We start from the raw sequence: 21,586 nt of genomic DNA on the forward strand, positions 1-21,586 counted from the left end.
GCTATAGTCAGGCTCCTCATTATGATCACTGAGCTATTATTATGGCAAAAATCCAGAAGATACTAGAGAGAAAGACTGAAAGTGTCCTGAATGTTGCATTAGATTCATTGAAATAATCTTGATTTTTCAATAAAAACTTAGTGAAAAAAAAGTTAAAGAATAGTTTGATGCCCATCTCGCAGTCACATCAGATGGATCAACAGCCAAATCTGTAAAATCCTAAGCAGATTTGTACAGCAGGGACCTGGCAACATTACAGGAAAGCTCAGTTTGTCATGGGAAAAGAGCCTATTTACCAGTCTTGCACCAGAGACATCCAGAAGCACATCTGAGCAGCAGAGATGGCAGAATGAAGAGGCCTTGTCCTGGCTGCAGCTGGCCATAAAGCCATGTAGATTTTGTTCTATGTCTCTTCCTTCCTTCTCATGCTGGTGACTGCCATCTGTGGAGGGATGGTGAGGCAGAGGGTGTGAGGTAGAAGCTTCCTATTGGTGGCAGAAGAGGTTGAAAAAGAGGATTACAGATGGTTATTTGAATGCATGCTCTTCTTGATAAACTCAGCATAATGATCCCTCTTCTTGTTCTTAGCATACTACAACCCAACCGAAGATGCAGATTCCTATCCAGAGCTTTCATCACTCAGGATGTTCAAACTGACCAAATTCACACTTGCTGATGCTAAACTGCAGCCCTGAGCCCTGCAGGATAATGTGGGAGGAGACCAAAGTACTTTCATTCCTACAGTCTTTTCCCAGGCCTTGTAAATCCAGTTGTGTCCCTGGGTGTAGCTGTGCATCCAGGCTGCAAATTAAAGCTTCAAAGTGAGCTGGTGTGAGCTGGGACCTGTCCAGTCAGGCAACTTGGAAAGCCACAGCACAGAAGCATGAGCTGGTATAACAAGAAATCAGAGCACTTGGGTTTACCTGAGTCATTGTCATAACTTACTAATGAACATCTTGGGGGCTCTGCTAGCAGAAGGCAAATTCCTTTGGAAGTCAATATTCCGCAGTCTTAAATTGATTTGGGTATAATTACTACTTCTTCTTCTGAGACCCTGAGATAAGAAAATGCATGGGCAAGACTACTACCATCTTGGGTCAGGAGTGTATGAAAACACTAAGGACTGATTTAATGGAAACCACAACTGGCAAGGAATGTGGGCGAACATCCTTAGAGATGGTATTAAGGTGTCTAAAGAAAGAAGTAATAAGAATTCAGGTGGCTGAGTTGAGGTTTATACTCCTGTGAACTCACTGAATTCCTGAATGTTACCTCTTTGTCTCCTGACACTTTATCTCATCACACAAACAGCATCAGGAATAGAGAAGCAAGAACCCAGGTGTCTCAGTGCTCTGGCAAACTACAGAATCAGACCTCCTGGTTATCCCTCTCTGTGCAGTGACTCCTGTGTCCTTGGTTGTATCATGCCCATCTTCAGGATCAGGAGGGTAGAAGAACCATAGAACAGGTTGCTCTGGACTGTGGTTATTAGGGTTTTCTCAGGAAGCATGAGAAATCTTCCACTTCAGCTTGTGAGAGACCTTGTTATCCCAGCCCTGGGTAGCAGTTCTTTCCATGCAGCCCTGAAACAAGAACTAAATTCTTACAGGGCAGCACAGAATCTGTTGCATCCCTTTGTTAGGCATTTTTATCATTTCTTGACCGTGGTTGTGAATTTTTGTGGGTAATCTGCAAGGGCACCAAGATTTCCTACAGGCCAGGGTCTTGACCTTGATTCTAATGGGCATAGATCCACAGAGGTGGACAGGCATCTGTCACAACATGACAACAGTGGACCTTTCTCTATTTTTGGCATCCTTCACCAACAGTGCCCATCTCTGTTTCCCTGAATGGGAAATGAGGCATTTTCACTTTCGTTTTTTAGATATTACAAATTTTATATTAGGGGTACACCATGCAATGTGTTAGGTGATTGTAGCTTCTGATGACTCTAACAGTAAATTAAGGCTTCTTAAGCCTGGATGAAGCCAAACACATGCACACACATACACAGCATGTCAGGCCTGAGGTTTCAAGACACCGAATCTAATAATATGTGTGACCCTTCCCCCCCAGCTCTTCAATAGGCCAATGAAGGCCATACATGTAGGGTCAAGTCTGGCCCGTGGTGTTGGTTAATTACTTTAACATTATGAGGCTCACACATGTTTCTGACAAGAGGATGAGCTATGGAAACACATTCCCATAAATAGGTCAGCCTGAACTTGTCAACTTGGTGAAAAACAGTTCTTGTCTCAGAAATCTCAGCAGTGAGGAAAGTCCATGTATCATGTCTCACATCAAGAAAAACTGCCCCGTAGCTCCTCATGCACAAGACATTCTTGTGTGGTTATCTGGGGACGGATGGACAAGAAGCAGCAAAAGGAATATTTTGCAGGCAGCCACAGGGTAGGGACATGCACTCATCTCCTTGGCACTGACCCATGTATAACCCTCATTGACTCATTTATCTCCTCAGAGAGTCATGTTTGCTTGGGCTGGGCACTGTTAAAGTAGCTGCACATTTCCTGGGAAGTTGCTTTGTCCCTTCCTGTGCCCCCGCGTTTGACTAATGTTTCCCCTGTGCTGCATCACTTCCATGTGGGCTGTAGCAGCACTAATGGAACCTGGTGGATGGGAGATGGTACCTGCCAGACCAGTCTGGTATCACTGTGTTGCCTTTTTCACAATCTGGAGTGTGGTGCAAAGTTACCTGAAGGCAAAATCAACTCAAGTCATTCAAGCCAGAGCTGCTAGCACCAGCCCTGAGGGGGGGGAGAGAGGACAGGGAGTGGAAGCAGCACCTGGAAGCACCGTGCTGAATGTTTCACACTCCGAGGTGCTGGAAAAATCCTCCTGCTCCGGCAGGAACCAGCTCCCGTCTGCAGAGGCAGCCTGGGCTTGGCTCTCAGGGAATCTGCCCTGCAACAACAGGGTGTATGGGAGAGAAGGGTGTCTGCAGGGGACAGCCCAGCAGGACCAAAGCCAAACTTTTGCCTAGTTCTTCAGGCACCTGTACATCATACTTCAGGAGTTTTATAGGGGGATCCCAGCCTGTATTTCCCCAGCTGAGTATGAATCAATGCCTATTTAGCATGATTCACCTTCAAAGCCCTAAGTTAACATTAGCTGACAGATCTCTGACAAAGATATTCATTATTCTAAACAGGGAGGCAAAGGCATTTGCTTAACATCTCCCAGTGAATCCCTGGCAGCCCAAGGATGTGCTCTGGGAGGCCCTGCCTCCACAGAATAATTCACTAGACTTCATGGCCCCTCATGCTAATGGCTTTCATGCACAGAGGGCATTAGGGAAAGCCGTGAGTGAGCGTGAGAAAGATGCCTGCGAGGAATCTTTGAAGAACCTCGTAAAGAGTGGGCCATGCAGGAAATGCCTGGGTGATGGCTTAACTGGCCCTACCTCCTTGAACGGGGTTTGCTGGGTTCTCCTCACGCACCTTACACCACTACTGTCCTCCAAAGAGACTTTCCTAGCCATTCATGCAGCTACATGTCTGAAGTGCACTTAGTCAGGTAAAGGAACTTATTTGTATTTACCTCTAGATCAAAAGCTGTTCTGATATCCAGGTACATTTGAATTACAGTGAAACTCCTCACAGCCCTACCAACCCTTTCCACGCCTGTCTTAGCACTCTGCTTTTAGGCAAGTGAGTGGGAGTTAAAAGGTGCCTGAAAGTATGGACATTTTTAACAATACAAATGAGTAAGCAGCAAACAGTTTTGGATTGCAGATGTTTCCGTTCAGCTTCTGGGCAGCCAATTAGGTCCTGGTGGGTTTTCCTTAAAGGTCTGAGCAACTGCAGTTCAGACATGTACTGTTCCTAGACGTACACTTCCCTATCTCCTCTCCAGCAGCTGTGTGCTTATGAGAACAACTGGTGCCAAAATAATAGTAGGTGATTGCTAGGAGCTGATGAATCTCTCAGATGAAAGGCACCATCTAATTACAAACTTTTGTCATTGTTTATTGTTATGAATCCATCATTTAAAGGACTGTTTCTCCTATAAATCTTCCCCTTTTTTTGTTTGTTTATGAGATTTTAAATGGTTTCAGTTTTTGCATCTTGCTAATGTTTAAGTCTCTGGCTTTCTTGTCTTTTTTTTTTTTTTTCTCTCTCTAAAAGAGCTTTTTGCCTTTTCTATTTGGAATAAAAAACCCTCTCAGCATGCTCTACTGGCTGTGTAGATGAGCACACCCACACTGAAAGCACTGCCTGAAAGCTGACGTATTTCCAGTCATGCCTTAGCTAAAGAAGCAGCATTTCAGTCTCATCTCTGGTTTCTTAATAATGTTTCTGTAAACCAGAGTGCTTGTTTGGGATCAACAGCACTTGGGAAAGAAGATGGAAAAGTTCTTAGAAGTACAAGTTGACCAGGGCCAACAATGATCTGGTCTGTGCCTGTGTGTATGCCTGGGCGTGTGTACGTGCAATTACTACAGTGCCAGGCTGCAGCTTGTAAATAACAACCACAATAACAAGGCAGATATAAAATAAACAATTCAGGAGATCAAAGAGAGAAGCACCCAATATACGTGAAACAGAATATCAGACATAGAGTTAATAGGATTGGACTGGAAACTTAAACCACTTCTGTGCCAAGTCCATGGCTGGAATAACTTCACGGAGTTCAGTGGTGAGCCAGGGATGAGTTTGGCATGGGGTGAACTTTTTGTTCTTGGGTAAGTTGTGACATAATGTTGAAATTATTGTTACTGAAGTATGGCTGACTCAAATTAACTGAGGCTCCAAGCAGGAGCTTGGTTGTTGTGAACAGAAACTGCACACAAAGTTAACAGGGGCTAGTTTAGACAGTGTGTGCTTGCAGTTGATTAAAGTAAGATAACCATCCTGCTGAAAACCATAACTGAATTTCCACAGCCATTCACTCTCAGAAGGCTTCAATTAGACTACTGTGTATCCCTTTCTTTGCCCTGGAAACCACACAGCTGCTCTCCAAGACACCTAGGCACTTACATGGGCTCTCTTCTCCCACTGCCATACAGATATGAGAGATGGGAAGAGCCATCTTCAGATTTCAGACATTACAAGTTTCCGGCAAAATAGCTGTTTTCCCTGATTTGCTATTACAGTTTGGTAGAAGTTCAAATAGAGGAGATGAAATCTGTTCTTGGGATAAGCAATTTTGGCCTGATGGGATTACTCCTGCAGCGATCTGACCCTGAGCTGAGTGTCAGCAGACCCACAGTTTCATTGCTGCATCTTTGACACAAGTTGTATGTATTATTGATGGTCTGCTGGGCAGTGACTGTGTGTGGTGAGTGATGGATCTCAGGGCTTTCTGAGATCAGAGAGTATTCCAAATACAAAAGTACTTACTTTGCTGGGTTCTAAAATGAACAAAAAGCTTCAGGCCCTGGGGAAATGTAATGATTCAAAATTATGTAGGAAATATAACCCTGGACTATCCCTATTTCTTTGTAAAACACCAAATAGCTCCATTGCATTTCTGAGTTTTGCAATTCATTCTGCTGCTTTGAATCTCCACCAAAACAAGTGGTAATGATTAAAAGCTTTTTTTTTTTAAGGTGAAAAGAAACATTTATCTCAGTCCTGAGAGCTAACATAGTCAGATGTTCTTTACCTTGCAGTCCTGTGCAAAGATACCAGTGCTGCTGTTCCACAGTGGGAACACAGTGGGGAAAGGAGTCCCACCAATGCCAGATACTGCTGGTGTTTGACTGATTTATAGGCTGCTCTAAATAACTTGGCTTCCTCTTGCTGATAGCAGTAATCTGCTGTGCTTAATCTCACTGAGCAGGAGAGAGTTGGTCTCTGCAGTTCAGATGAGCATTTCCTTGTGAACATACTGATAACACCTCCTCTAAGGAAGCCAGTACATCAGTTCCTCTGCTGAAAAAAAAGTTATTTAAACACAATATAACAAGGTTACATTAGGTAGTGTTGGATCTTATAAGACGCACAAGATGCAATTTCCACAGCGTACTTCAGTGGTCTTATTATTTCCTAACACTGAAATGCTTGTGTCTCAGCAGTCTCCATTAGCCCCAGCTGAATGCCATGGCATTATCCTGGTAATGGGCAGGGTCTCCAAGTAGAGGACAGGAGACATGTGGCTCCAGTGCTAATTCTTGGTCACCCAGTGAAGCATACAGTGGAAGTAGGAGGGAACTGAGGCCAAATAGGAGTTCAGAATATAAATGAGAGTGATGACAGAAATTCATGTTTTCAAGGCTTCCTGGCAAAGTAAGGATAAAAGATGCCATATTGAGTTTTGTTCTTTTATTTTTGCTACAAGACATACTGATTACACAAATAACTCCCAGCTGAAAAGGGGATGGGATTTTGGCATCATTAACAAGAGTAGTTTTTCTTCTTACTGGGTTTAGAATTTGCCAGTACTGCTAAACAATTGCAGTGTTGTATTAATTATTTTTTTTTCAGTTGCTTGCACTGCAATCTGTTTCATTTCTTTAGTCATTCTGGTATGCCAGTAGACACCCATAGTATGCTGCCTAAAAGAGCTATATAACCAGAATTTTTTAGTAAAAAAATTTACCTTTAAATTCTTGAGCGTTCAGAGTTGGTTTTTTCCTCAAGTATCAAAAAGGCCACTTCTTCTGCAGTTCAGAAAACTACATACTGCAATTACCTTTAATCTTATTTGTCTTCATCCTGAACTGTATTTTTTTCACACAGATTCACAGAATCATCCAGGAAGGAAAGGACCTCTGAGATCACCAAGTCCAACCCTTAATCCACTACCACTGTGGTTACCAAACAATGGCACTGAGTGCCACATTCAGTCTCTTTTTAAAAATGTCCAGGGACAGAGAATGTATCACCTCCCTGGGCAGCCCATTCCAATGTCTGATCACCCTCTCTGTAAAGAATTTTTTCCTAATATCCAACCTAAGCCTCCTCTGGCAGAGCTTAAGTCCATGCCCTTTTGTCTTACTGGGGGCTACTTGGGAGAAGAGACCAACCCCCACCTGGCTCCCACCTCCTCTCAGGGAGTTGTAGAGAGTGATGAGGTCTCCTCTGAGCCTCCTCTTCTCCAGGCTGAACAGCCCCAGCTCCCTCAGCCCTTCCTCACAGGACTTGTGCTGGATCCCTTCACAGCCTCCTTGCTCTTCTCTGGACCTGCTCCAGGACCTCAGTATCCTTCCTAAACTGAGGGGCCCAGAACTGGACACAGTACTCAAGGTGTGGCCTCACCAGGGCTGAGTACAGGGGCAGAATCACTTCCTTGGACCTGCTGGCCACGCTGTTCCTGATACAGGCCAGGATGCCATCGGCCTTCTTGGCTACCTGGGCACACTGCTGGCTCATGTTCAGCTTCCTGTCAATCCAGACTCCCAGGTCGCTCTCTGTCTGGCTGCTCTCCAACCACTCTGTCCCCAGCCTGTAGCACTGCATGGGGTTGTTGTGGCCAAAGTGCAGGACCCAGCACTTCACTGTGTTGAACCTCATCCTGTTAGAATCACCCCGTCTCTCCAACCTGTCCAGGTCCCTCTGCAGAGCCCTCCTGCCTTCCAGCTGATCCACACTCCTCCCCCACTTAGTGTCACCTGCAAATTTGCTAATTGTGGGTTCAATCCCCTCGCCTAAATCATCAATAAAGATATTAAACAGCTGATTTCATCCAGCTGACACCTTTTTACTGAGAACAGTATTTGTGGAAGAAAACCCATTGCTTTTTATCTTCACTGCCATCTAAAACAGATAGGCATGGGTTTGCTTATGTCTGATGTTAAACCAAAATGATAATTTGGAAGCCATACATTTAGTATGTAAATGACTCACCTTTAGGTGAAACTGACCCTAATTAGATCTAGATCAGCCATCATTTGACAGAGAGAAAGAAAATTCATTTTCTCTGAAATGTAGTAATGGCTAGGAAACTAGCCTCAGAACCTTAAATTAAAAGCAGATTTTAACAAGCTGGCTCCATGCCTGCCTTCAATATCAGCCTTTGCCTGTTTTAGTTAAATAAATGGTAACAAAAGAAGACAGACTGGGTGACGTTAAATAAAGAGAAATTTAAGAGACTAATTATAGCATTAAACAGGGCCAGAGGTGAGGAACTTTGTGGGAACAAAGTGCAGCATTGCAGTTTCTCAAAAACTTTGTTGACTAAGACCTTTTTTACTCCTGGTGACACAAAACTCTGTTAGCTGAGGTGACTGTCCCCACCCCAGGGCATGAGCCTGCTCCTGACATCGGGCTGCCCCTGCTCTTGGCTCAGCTGTTCCCCAAATGTGAGGGGTGGGATGGGAGGTGAGGGAGCAATTGCTCTGCCTGGCAAGGGCGGATCAGGAGCAGCTCACACTCCTTTTCGTTCTCAATTGTCATCTCATTTTAATAGAAAAATATCTTGCTGCTCTTCCCCTAACAAATAGGTGGCTTTAGAAAAGAAAGTTCACTGGAGAATGGGCTGTATCTCCTACCTAGAGGTGCTGAAGGATTTGGGTTGAGGAGGTGTGGTGAAAGAACAGAACATCACAGTCAGTAAAAGTCCTAAAAGAACAGTTCTGGCCAGCAGTTACTTTAATGAAATCAAAGATATCCCCACAGAACCAATTGCTCTAATAACATATGGTGGGCAAAGCTCAGAAGATTAGGGGCTTAATTCATATAAGCACCTGAGAGAGGCACACAGAGGGGAATTGAATTTAAAGAATCATCTGGGCCTCACTTTTCTTTGAAATGTGATGCCCTTGTTATGAATGAGGCTATTTAGGCATCTGTGCCTTGTGTGTGTAGCGAGACATAAGAAACACACTCATGACCAGAATAATCCCATAACCTGATGTTCTTTGGTAGTTCAGAGGACCAAAAAAATCACTTTAATGCTTTTTAAATGTTTAGCTGCAGGAGGACTAACGTGGAAAGGAGAAAGGCTGGCTTTTCAGATGGAGTAGGGTTCTGGTGTTCAGGCATCATTCATCATTTTCTTCTAACTTGGTCCAGACTTACCCCTGCTTGACAAGCAGCAGGGCCCAGGCAAACCTGACTTTCATGCAGATTTCTTCTGGAGATGAAACTAAAACAGAACCATGTTCTGGAAGGAAAGACTTTGATATTGGTCAGCACAGTACAGCTGACCTAGTAAGTCCTGTCAAGGGCCAGGGAAGGCATTTCTAGGCAGGCGTTCAGAAACCAGGAGCTGCACCTAAATCTCATGAGATTTTTTTAGCATTACTAACCTTCATATTGTTTGTTGTTGCCTTCTGCTGTCATAGTTTTTCAGCTGCAAGGTTTCCAGCTTTTGGTAACTTTGAGGGCCTAAGAAAACAAATCTTCTCAATAAATTACATAAACTCAGGATCAGAGGATTTAGAAAGAAGCATTACATCTTGTGAGAGTTGGCAGTGCTAGCTAAAAGCTACTGAGACCTCCAAGAATCTGTGCCTGTTTCAGGAATGTCTTGTGTAATACTAAGTTACTTCGTTGCTGGATACTGGGCATGGCAAAAAGGTGTGTGGGAAGACCATTTATTTCAGCACATTTTATTGCAAAAATTGTAACATTTTATTTTTGTGGAAGGCTAACTATAATTTTGGAATTTTTTTTCCTTTTAATTAATCCATTCACTGAATGCATTTTTCTATGATAATTTATGCAAAATGTTCACCTCAGTTTAAAAATGTCAGTGAAAAATGCTCACGATAGTACAGATCAGACTTTCAAAATCAGTTCCACCAAAAAAAAAAAAAAAAAAAAAAAATTAAGTACTCTACATGTCAGTATTCAATTAAAGATTCTTTTGTGGACTGTACACTGGTGTCTGCAGTTCTGGTACCTGCCAAACAAGATATCATGGGCTTGCTTTGAGATCCCTGTAAAGACAGGACTTGCATCAAGGTCTCTGATGGATTCAGTTTCCCTTGTGTTTTTAAGATAACTTTTACACATGCAGAACATGTTGGAATTTACAGAACTCCTGGTTTCTAGGTCTTGGCACCTTTGGTTATCTGGAGTATTTGCATCTTAAAATATTCTAAGAAGGTGAAAGAGCAAATTTTATGGCTGTAATGGCTTGTTCATGAATTTCAAAGTGTTGTTATCAGGACTGATGCATAGATCTGGGGAAATGTCCCTTTTCCATCACCCAGGAAAAAAGAAAGGGTAATATGCATTAGATTCTCTAGGACAACCAAAAAAGAAAGTGTTTGTGCTGGGCTGATAAAGTTTCTTTGAAAGGAGAAACAGCTCTATCCTTTCCAGTAGCAACACCACAGTGAGAGCACTTCCCTCCTGCTTCTACGATTTCTCAGGGAATCCCATCTTTTCCAAGCCATACAGGCACTTGAAGAGCACCCCTGACAGCAGGCAAAATGATCCATGTTCATTTGCAGATCGGTTGCACCACTCAGTCCCACCTGTCTGTCACTCACCTCACCTTCACTTCGCTCCTTTAGAGCTGTTGTCTTGAGCCCCTGAACCAGCCTTTTGTTGCCCAGCTCAGATGCTCTCAATGTTCCTCCAGTTCCCCAGGGCAGCAGTGATCAGCACAGATCTGCTTTATCTTGCAGGTAGTGACTTGGATGTTATGCACTTGGTGCTGAGTGATATTTCCTCCGTGACCATCAGTCTATTCTCCTTAGAGCTGAAGCCAGGCTCTGATGCCTTAACTCCCATTGCACTATAGGATCTATAAGTCTCCAAATCTGGCCCTCGGAACTCAGTTGCAAGCAAAGAGTAGCAGCACATCCAATAAATGCTGTCTTTTTTCCACTACCAGTCAGACAAAACCCTCCTGTAGCTGGGATGGTTATGCTGCAAGCACTCATCCAGCCCAGGCCAGCCCAGACCCCTCCTGCATGGTGTCTCTGCAAGCCTTGGTCTTACTACAGCTTGTCACGTTCTCCCTTGAAACTGCAGCAAGGGATAAGGAAACCCTGATCTCTTGAAACAGGGGCTGGGTTTGATTTCTGATGTGCACAGAGGGAGATGATGCTATGAATTCAGTGCATAACCACACAGGCAATGGAGAGCAGATGGGATGTCAGATGTCACCTGAATGGTCAGCAGTGATCTTGTCACCTTCTGGAGATGCCTTGAGCTTTGCAAGATGCATGTTTTTCAAATATAAGCATGCAAAGCAATGTGTTGTGGACTGAAGTGAAAAGCATACAGGAAAGTATAAAAATACGTTCTTCAGTTTCCTACCCGTACTGGATCTCCATTATAACTGTGAATTTAGCCTTTGGAAGCCTGGTGATGTGCTAAGTGTTAGTAATGTGGTACATACCCACTGAAGACTGTGGAAGAGAGAAGGGTGGATTCAGAGTGTTGGCAGATGGCTATCACCTCTAAAATACCCCAGTGTGTGGCAGAATGCAGCCCTGCCCACGCAAGAAGGCAACATGACCTAATTTGCTCGGAGAGAGACTTGCTACATGTGTGTCCCACCCACAGCACAGTTGTAGATGTCTATTTGTCCTTCCAGGCCTCAGCTCACCTTTGAGCTCATGCTACCTGGCATCATTGACCAGTTCATTTTCCAGACTGCTTTGGCTGTGGACAGGGAAGGAAACCTCTCTGGCTCCAGTACAAAAGCAGGGTTAAGCTGTGCCAAGCTGATGTCTCAGAGAAACTGTTCTTCCTGCTCTGTGACGATATGAGGTGGAAAACCCCTGCTGGATCCTGTCCTAGGTGGTACAGCTGCCCAATGACAGTTCCTGCTGCCCCTCAGGTGCCAGATTCTGCTTTGGCACAGCCAGACTCATTAACCTGGGCACAATTCACTCTGCCAACAGATTTGCTGGGAGTACTCACAGGCTTCACTCTGGGCATGCTGTTGAGAACTTTGCCAGATACAGACTTTTACTGCTCACCTAAGATCAGATTTAATGAAAATCTGTCACAATTTTTGTATTGTACTCTATTCCAAAGTCATAGAGTACAGGTTTTACAACGTTTGTTTGCAAGCAGCCAAGAATATAATTATGTTTTGTAACGAAACCAAAACTGAAAGGGTAGGACCTCGTGAGTTGGGGCAATGATCTATATGCTCTTTTACAGCAGTTTTCTTATACTCTTTATTTTTATTTTTATTGTGTTCATTTGCTGCAGAGGGTGATGTTCTTATATAGCAAAGGAAGGACATTTATTAGCAAAAGCAAAAGGAATTAAGTCTCTGGTTTTTAGGTATTAAGAGTTCTCATATGCTAGAAGGACAGCAATATCAAGGTAGTCTTCTTGTTGTTGCTGCTGTATATATGTCAGCTCTTCCATGTCTAATGCATCCCATATTCTTATCATCCAGATCTAGATGTCAGATGGTTCCTTTTAGAGTGGGATGTGATTAAGCATTGCAGGCACTGAGAGCTCAGAGATCAGCTTACACTCTTTACTCCGAATGGGTCTATAACCAGCAAGCTGGGAATAAAGACTTCCTGAGGAGGATGAAATTAGTGTTCATATGTAATATGAAACACCAGATCTTGAGCCTGTGGAGACCCACCTGGGCCCAGGATGAGGAGCAGACCTTGCATGTCCCTGTGAATCCCAGCACTTCCATTGGATTTGCAGCAGAACTAGTGCTGGAGCTTCCATGCTACCATCTGCTTACCTTCAAGGAGAACAGGAGGGGCTCAGGACAGGCATGAGAGATCCATAAATCATGTGGAATGAAGAAACCACAGCAGTAATTCATGGAGTTCCAGCTTCCGTGAATTCACCAGCTTTCCTCAGCATGCACCCCTGGATAAAAACTGGCATTAGCCAGAGCCCTCTAAAGTGACATTTACCCCATAACTTCCCAGTCAAACAGAACAAAAATTAAAACCACAGTCACCAAAGACTAATAAATCACCTCCCAGGCATCTGCACAGAGATAGCAGTGCCACTGCTCTTGAAGACCACTAAAGACAAAAGTTGAGTGCAGGCTTTCTCAGCCCACCACAGGTGTCACCCGTGGGGCCTCCACAGGTGTCACCATCCCCACGTGCTTCTGCTCCCTGGCACTGGGAAGAGCAGCTTCAAGTGCAAGCACCTTGGCTGCTGTCAGGCTGCTGCTCTCTGCAGCCTCTGTTCTCTCTTGTAGATGCTTCACCAGACAGGGCATTCACTCAGCTTTCTCTTTCCACCTCTTCTTTTATCTACAGCTTCTCTGATTTGAAACTTTTATAGGGAGGAAATTCTATTTATCAGTTTTCTGTTGGATAAAATGACAGAACGGGTTAACTAGAGTGGACGTTTTTTTCTTTACATACAGGAAATTTGTTCTGAGGGTGAGTTCTAAAGAGTTGAAAGTTCTGATCAGTTTAAATCACATAAATTAATTAAGAAGTATGCTTGTTCTTGGAGGAAGCTTTCTTTTTGACACACTGTGATGCACTCTAGAAGACAAGATGAAGAACTTTTCAGTTTGATATTTCAAACAAAAGTTTGTTTTATTCTTTTCATAAGAAACTTTTTTTCATCCAAGAAGTCATCTGTACTTCAAAAAGAAAAGCAAACAATTTTTCATGGATTAAAAAGACCAAAGTGAAGTGTTCCATTAGGAGTTAAAGGCAGCTTTTCACTTTGAGTCTGCCTGTCTTTTATCTTTTCTTGCTTTTTTTAAAAAAAAATCTAAAAAATGTATGTGTTTCTTGACATAATCTTGTTTTTCTCATCATTGTCAGTTTCTGTCCACGATTGAATCAGTGCAGTATAAAAAGTAATAGTTCAGGATGTGGATCACATGTGTATCTGGTGCATACTTCAGTAAAGGTTTTGTTCCTGAGACTCTGTTTTCCACAGAAGTGATAATTGTGTGTATTTCATTAAAAAAAATAAAAATAAAAAATCCCAGTCATTCCTGGAAAAGCATGGCTTGCTGTATCACTACCATACCTACTCAGACACTTGTTCTGGATACCTTCTTGGGTGTGTGTGGTTCCTTAGCAGCTCGAACAAATCTACTGTTCTAGAGAGAAAGGACAATTTCCTCTGTGCTGCTAATGCAGATGGTTTCACTTCAATTGACTCTGTACTTCCTGTATGTGGAAAAGCTTTAACATCTTCTTCAGTGCCTCTTCCCTTTGAAGTTGTAAAAAATGTCCCTGCCCCTTTCTTAGGCAAATGATCTTCCTGGGTTCCTCATATAGCACTTCAACTAAGATGGCTCTGCTGTCTGTAATTACAGTCCCATATGGAATTAACAGTCATTTTATCAAATGATGGTATTACCTCTTCTGCCTCTTTCTATGTATTTTCACTCCCATCCCATAGTTTACTTATCCCCACAATGGAGCAAGACCACTCCTGTGCACCCTGAAATGAGACCTTGGGTTGCCACAGCTTTTCCTTCAAGCCCAGTGTCAGAACCTGGCAGATGCCCCATAGCTGATGCAGGGGTGACTAAGCAAAATAATGAGAACCAGTCCAGACCCTGAACTTCATCCACCATGACTGGGGAAGTTCCTCAGAGCTACTGATGTTGTCCTCCCCTAGTTGTGTCCACTCTGCTACTGGTTATCTGTCTCTCCAAAGAGCTGCATTTGCTTCAGTATTTGTCTCTTTTCCATATTTGTGATCTCAGCTTTGACTTTCCCAGCTGTGTCAGTGTGTGTGATCCAGGAATGACTTGGAACTTTCACATCCTTTGCCTTTCCTTCATCCTTGGATGCTCCCTGGTTAGGAGATCCCGCTTTACACAGGAAGACCTCAGAAGGACTGCAGTCACCCCTAAAGCAGTCAGCCAGACTCTCTGCTGTATGTAATTAGCCATAGGTCAATCAGCTCTGCATTAGCTTCTGAGTCCCCTTAGGGCAGTGGCTATCATAGTACTTTCTGAGATGGGAATATCTGGGCAGGGTTTGAGGAATGTATTAGTAAAGCCATAAGGTTGAACAATTGCATGGAGTCAGAAAACACCATGTGGGAGTCATGCATAGATAGAGTTCAACCCCCCTGCATCCCTGTGATGCCTGACACCTTATAATTACAGTCTCATAGACATGACTTGTACTTAGAAGTTTCACTTCAACCATAGATCCACAGAGACAGCATCTCTTTCTGGCATAGCCATCCTTAATTTCATTGATCTAAGCTTCCCAAATGTATCTTTTGCTTTTGGGTTTTAATACAATCCATTCTTTTTCAGTATTTCCCAAATAGTCTGTGGAGCCAGACTAATCGCCACTCATCAAGTGCCCATTGTGTTTCTATTTCCCTATCCCATGGTAACAGACACTTTTATTGTGATTATTCATCTGCTGTTCTTTCATTAGCGAAACCTTTGGATTTCACTGCCACAAGACCTTTTCAATAGCCTCATATTATAAATACACTTTCAAATGGAAACCTATTCTTTGGTACCCCAGCAGTGACAGCTGAGAGTCTATTTTACCTTCTGGCTTTGCCAGTAACAGTAAGAAATGCCCATGCCAGGAAACAATGATCTTCATTCCCCCTGGATGGGCTGTTTCTCAGTGTGCTGCAGCCTAAATGCCTCTGAATAAGGAGCCATAAGGGAAAGGGCAGTCATTAGATTTTAGGGTGTCTCTTCCCACCCCATGAGCCCTAAGCCCTTAGATAAGTTTCTCACACTTTTGGGAGCTAACATATTCCCTCTGCTGGTATGTATTTGCTCTAGCCTGTGCCAGATTGTGCATGCGTTACCTGAGATGTCATTTAGGTAGGTCTGGTATGTACATGTGTGGAGTATGTTTACTAAGGGAATGCCCCTACTGTTGCATAGTCTGGGCTGTCACTGCAGCCAGGTCTCTGCTGGGTCTCTGCCGTGCCCCCAAGTGAGCTGATGGTGTTCCCTTGCCTTCCAGGCTGTGTGCAGATCAGCTCTCCATACTTTCTGGCTCAGTCTACTTGTCCCTTTAATTAAGACAAATCCTGTTACCTAGAACCTGGAGAAATCTAAGACACATTTCACCTTGCATTGAATAAGGTGTGCTTATGATCATTCTTGGTAGCATAAAAATGTCTTTCCCAGGAAGAATGTCTCCTGACCTGCTCCTCCTCAAGGACTGTCTGTTTCTATAGGTCTGTTGTGGGGAGGAACTGAGTGATCTTTCCTGGCACAGAGACCACTGTATAGACTGAGTTATAGGCTATGCCTTTTGCCTTAGTTTTTCTAAGGGCTGTAGTGATAGCAGAAGAGGAAGAAAACCTATCCTTGCATAATGCTCATTTTTATAGATCATGTTCCTCAAAGCAGAAGTCTCTCAGTGGGATGGTGATGATGACAATTTTTCTTAATAGAAAAGCTCTTCTTCAGTTGATCCTCTTAGAAGGAATCTGAGTCAGTCCTCCACTAAGTTCCTCACTGTCTTTCTGTATTGCTCCTTCCTCTCCTCTTTTTTAACCCCTTACACACATACTTATTTTCTATTGCAGTTTGAAAGTTAGGTCTGACCCTGATTTCTATTCATCTTCCTAGTGAGAGTCATCGAAAGTGATGTTTGAGTTCTCAGAAAGGATAGGAGGGTTATTTTCTGCTTGTAATACAGCAGCTCTTCCAAGCCCCCACAGCAGAGCAGGTCCCTCAGACAAATATCTTTGCAAGATGGTGCCTGCCTCAAACCACTTATAATTGGAGTGTAAGGCAAAAGAGAAAAACAGCAGGTTCACAGCACACAAGAAACTAGTGAGGTAATAGTCAAGGAGTAAACTTATATAGCAATATAATGAGGTTGTATTACTCCCTGGGGGCTTGTTTTCATAGGAACTGTAATGTGTAGTCAAAATTTTCATCATGCTACTGCACCTTGCTGCTGCTGCCCTCCATGTCTGAAGGCCTAAACCAGCCCTGACTATGGTTCATGAGTTTTAAGAGGAGCAGAAGGAGTGAAAATACTGAACTTTAAGGGTTGCAATCAGTGTTTGCAGAGTATTGTGAGAGCAGATTCAGAGGCAGCCATGGGGAGAGAAGATTCAACCTAGCTCAGGTGACAGAGATGACTTTCAGAATTTCATCTTTCAGCACAATTCTCGTGTTTTAGCCTGCTGACAGCCTGCTCTTTGAAAGGGCATCTGTGTGAACATAGGCCTTTCAGACCCCTTTGCTTTTGTGTGCTGCTCTATCTATGAACTCAGTACTCTGAGGTGGGAGTTCACACAGATCAACGTCTTTTATACATCTCATCAGGTGCATCATTCTCATTTTATAGCCAGCTCACATGAATTTGACCTGAGGTGTCACAGCAAGGGAGATTTGGCAAGCTTTGAGGCTAATGAACTCCTTCCTCAGCCTCAAATCAGCTTGATTTGTCCCCAGAAGCTGCACCTTGAGTACAGCGTGGCCTGTAAAGAAAACATTTAACATTTTCTAAAATCTCTGGTCCTTGACCTTTCTGTAAGCTGCTACCCATGCATGGAATTTGTGGCCACAGTGACTGGTCCTTGTTGTCCTCCTGTCTAGAAAATTGTCATCCCAGAGACAACCAGGGCATTTCTGGGATAACTGATGTGGCTCCACTTTTGAATCATGAATAATGTGTGAGGCAAGAACTGCTTCAGAGCAATCAAGAAAGTCTAGAAAAAAAGGAAAGAGGGGGGAGAAACAACATGACAAAAACCTTGTCTAATTATGAGACTGACCACCAGGACAGTCTGGCATTGATAGTGTGGTGGTCTTAAGGGAGAGAGCTGTTTTGCACATTTCACATTTGCATTTTTTAAATGCCAAAACTTTAATTCAATAATTTGTTCATAATGAACAGATCAATCTTACCATGACATACCTTATCTACATAAGAATATGCACCGGTTTAGTTCAGCCTGGTGCAATGTGTTTCATGAGTATGAGTATTCCTATTTAATGTAAGAATATACTTCAGTTTATAACCAACCTGCCTTGAGTTCATATAAAGTAAAACAGAAGACCTGTCTTGGGAGAATGCTGAATTAACCACAGAGTTCCAGAGTAACTTGTATCACAGGTTGCAGTTCATCTGGCAGTCTCGTAGGCATCTTTATCTGAACTGGCCACCACAATCTAAGTATTTGTAGTCAGTGAATCTGAGGCACAACTCATTCTAACTAAAGCAGATGCATAAATGAGATAAGTTGAATTATACTATACATTGCCCTCTCCTCCCACTTGGCTCCTAAATGGAGCTAAAGGAGACAAGCTCAGCTGAAGAACTCTAGGCTCTGATGCTCTACACTCAGGCCATATAAATCCCACCTGTCCTGATGCAGAGACGTAACCAGAGTCAGGCTCAATGGAGGACCCAGCTCCATGGCCAGTTCTGGGGGATCAGGGTCTGGCTCTGCCCCAGGTACTGGGCCATCTGTGTTGGGCTGCAGAGAATAACATACAAAGGATTTGACTGTTGCCACTAAAGGCAGTGACAGCACTAGCCTCAGAAACAATGCTTAAGTGAGGATATGAGGTGCTCAGGATGTTTATACCAGAAAGCGTCTCCGTGAGCCTCCTGCCATTTTCTAGGGAAGAGAGGGCTGGTACAGCTTATACAGTTGCAGCAGGGGAGGACAAAGACATGCATGGCCTAAGCACACAAAAGAGAGGAGACAACAGAAGATCCCCATCAGCACAGGTACTCACAGGCCAGTGGGCTTAGAAATTCCCAGGAGAAAAGTGAGGAGGAGTATTATGAATTGTAAAAATGCAACCCCTGTTCCAGGGATCAGGAAAACCTAGAAGGCAGCAGTCAGCCACCCTGAGAGACAGATGTCCTTTTTGTCCTTTCTTTTCTGCCTCTGGTCTCAGGAGTGGGAGCAATGGAGTCTGGCTGTGTAGTCAGTGTTTAAAGCAACCTGCAGGTAAGAAACCTCAGGCACAGAGCACAGGAGGACTGAAAGCCAGCAACATGCTGACTTTATCTTAATTCTTCCTTGGAGCTAAAATTGTGGCTTGTCAGGAACAGCAGCTCTGCTCCTCTTACACGAACTCCTCATCCTCCCCCAGGGCACACAGGCAGGGTAAAAACTCCTAGGGCAGAAGAGAAAAGCTGGCATGATACATCAGCAGTTCAGTCTGTGACCACAGCTCCCATACCTCTCCTCCATGAATGGTCCTACAAATACACCAAGTTTTCTTGAACCCTGTGTTTTCTTAGAAGGAAATGTGTAACTACAGGTGCTCATACCTTCCTTGAAATGTTTGGCAAAAGATAAGGTAGTAGACTTGGTGGTCTTGCCCAGTAGAGGGGATCCTGTGGCTCCCACAGGACGGTTTGAATTCCATTACAGAGCACAGCAGGTGAAAGAAACAACAAAAAAGTGAGAGCCCATAGTGAAATCATTTTCTGGATTCAATAACTTGCTCTAATTAAGTACTGGGAGAGCTTTTCAAATTCCAAAGGCTTCTGGGTGTTTAAATTTTTCTGACATCCTCCTATTATCTGAGATATTAAGGTAGCTAAAGCCTGAGAAAAATGTAAGCTATGTCTGAGTATTTTGTGTGGTGCTATCAGTTAATCCCAAGGCTTTCTCACGGAATCCAGTTCTTAGTCTGGGATTTAGAAAAATGACATTAATGTTACTTTGCTTCCAACCCTATATCCATTAGATTTATATTACAGTCTCTTCCAGATTGTTTGCTGGAAGTCCTTACTCCTGTGTTTCTTGGCACGTGTTTCTCTCTCATCAGTCTGCAAAAGGGCTGCTGCCCACCTTGTCCCTCTCGTTGTCACTGCATCTTCCCCCTCTGAAGCCAGTCCATGACTTGCCTCCCATGTAAGTCCATCTGGACCCTTTGCAACCCTATTACTCACCTGCACTTGGCCCCACTTCAGATCATCCTCTCTCTCGACCTCCTGCATGTCCCTGGTTTCTCCTGACCTGAGAGATTTTGAAGGAGACTAACTCAGAGAACAGGATTATGTGGCACATGTCTTGGATGACCATGAAAATCACAGGTAGGAGGTAAAAACAATTAAGGGAGATGCACCCCAGGCCTCAAACTTTGGTTTGTTAGCACATGGAATGTTTGGTGGAGCTGTCCTGACGAGCTCTTGTCTCCCCAGAGCTCCTTTCCCTGCCCAGCAATGCAGCTTTGGATAAAATGGACACTCACAAGCAGATGGGACCGGATGGGATTCACCCAAGGGTGCTGAGGGAGCTGGCAGAAGAGCTTTCCAAGCTGTTCACCATCATCTATCAGCAGTCCTGGTTAACAGGGGAGGTGCCACACGATCGGAGGCTTGTCAGTGTGACACCCATCTATAAAAAGGGCTGAAAGGAAGATCCAGGGAACTACAGGACTGTCAGCCTGACCTCAGTTCTGGGGAAGATCACGGAGAGTTTTGTCTTGGGTGTGCTCATGTGGCAAGTGCAGGAGAGCGATGAGATCAGGCCCAGCCAGCATGGATTCATAAAAGGCAGGTCCTGCTTGGCCATCCTGAGCTCTTTTTATGACCAGGTGACCCAACTAGTGGGGAAAGGCTGTGAACGTTGTCTACCAGGGCTTTAGTAAGGTCTTTGACACTCAAGCATTCTCCTTGAGAAACTTTCAGCTCATAAATTAGACATGTGGACTCTTCTGTAGATTGAAAACTGGCTGAATGTTCAGGCCCAAAGAGCTACAATAAATGAATTTATAATCCAGCTGGCTGGTGACAAGAGAGGTCTCCCTGTGCTTAGGGCTACTCACAGTTTGAATTTTGTGGTCAGTTCTGGGTGCCACAGTATAAGGAAGATGTTGAGGTCCTGAAGAAGAGCTACAAGGCTGGTGAGGGATTTGGAGGGCATGTTCTATGAGGAGTGACTGAGGGAACTGGGGTTATTTACTATGAAGAAGAGAAGATTCAGAGGAGATCATACTGCTCTCTACAGCTACCTGAAGGGAAGTTGTAGAAGCTGGTGTTGGTCTCTTTTCCTAAGTAACTAGTGATAGGACAAGAGGAAATGGGGGAATTTAGGTCAAATATTAAGAAAAAAATATTTTCTGAAAGAGTAGTGAAGCATTAGAATAGGCTGCCCAGAGAGGTGGTAGAACCACCATCCCTGGAGGTGTTCAAGATGAGTTTAGATGTGGCACTTCAGGATATGCTTTAGTGGTTGTGGTAGTTGGATTACTTTCAGGCTCAATGACCTTGAAGGTCTCTTCCAACCTTAATGATTCTATGATTCTATAAAAAGTTACTTGGGGGCTGGGAGTACCCCTTCCTTCAGATGTCCCCTCATGGGTGCTAAGCTCTGGGCTCCACTGGCTTCCTGGGTGGGGGGGGCCCAGAGCCAGACTTGACCCTGTGCATTTTGCTGGGTGGAAGGGGCAGGAGAAAAGGCTCCCAGTAATAAACTATTGAAAAGTACAATAGAGATAAATTGATGAGTCAGGATATTCCCCATCCACTCTACCTGGAGTTTCAACCACCACTTCTGATGGGTCAGGTGCTAGGCTGTATACAAACTCTGCATCAGGCTTATCCTGCAGAGCATTCCAGAGTCTTGGCTTGCAGTCCTGCAGCTAGAGGGACTTGCTGGGGCTTGCCAGTCTCCCTGCTGGCCTGAGCACTCTGCACTATTCTGATAAAACCCATCCCATGGCAGCTGAACAATACACCCTGATAAATGGCAGTGAACTGCAGGTAAACCCAGCTCCCTCCCAAGAGCTGCCCCCTCGTTAGTGCAGGCAGTAAATAGCAGAGCAGAACATGGAGAAA

This window comes from Heliangelus exortis, chromosome 2 (assembly GCF_036169615.1).
Source record: "Heliangelus exortis chromosome 2, bHelExo1.hap1, whole genome shotgun sequence".
In the NCBI taxonomy this organism is placed as follows: domain Eukaryota; kingdom Metazoa; phylum Chordata; class Aves; order Apodiformes; family Trochilidae; genus Heliangelus; species Heliangelus exortis.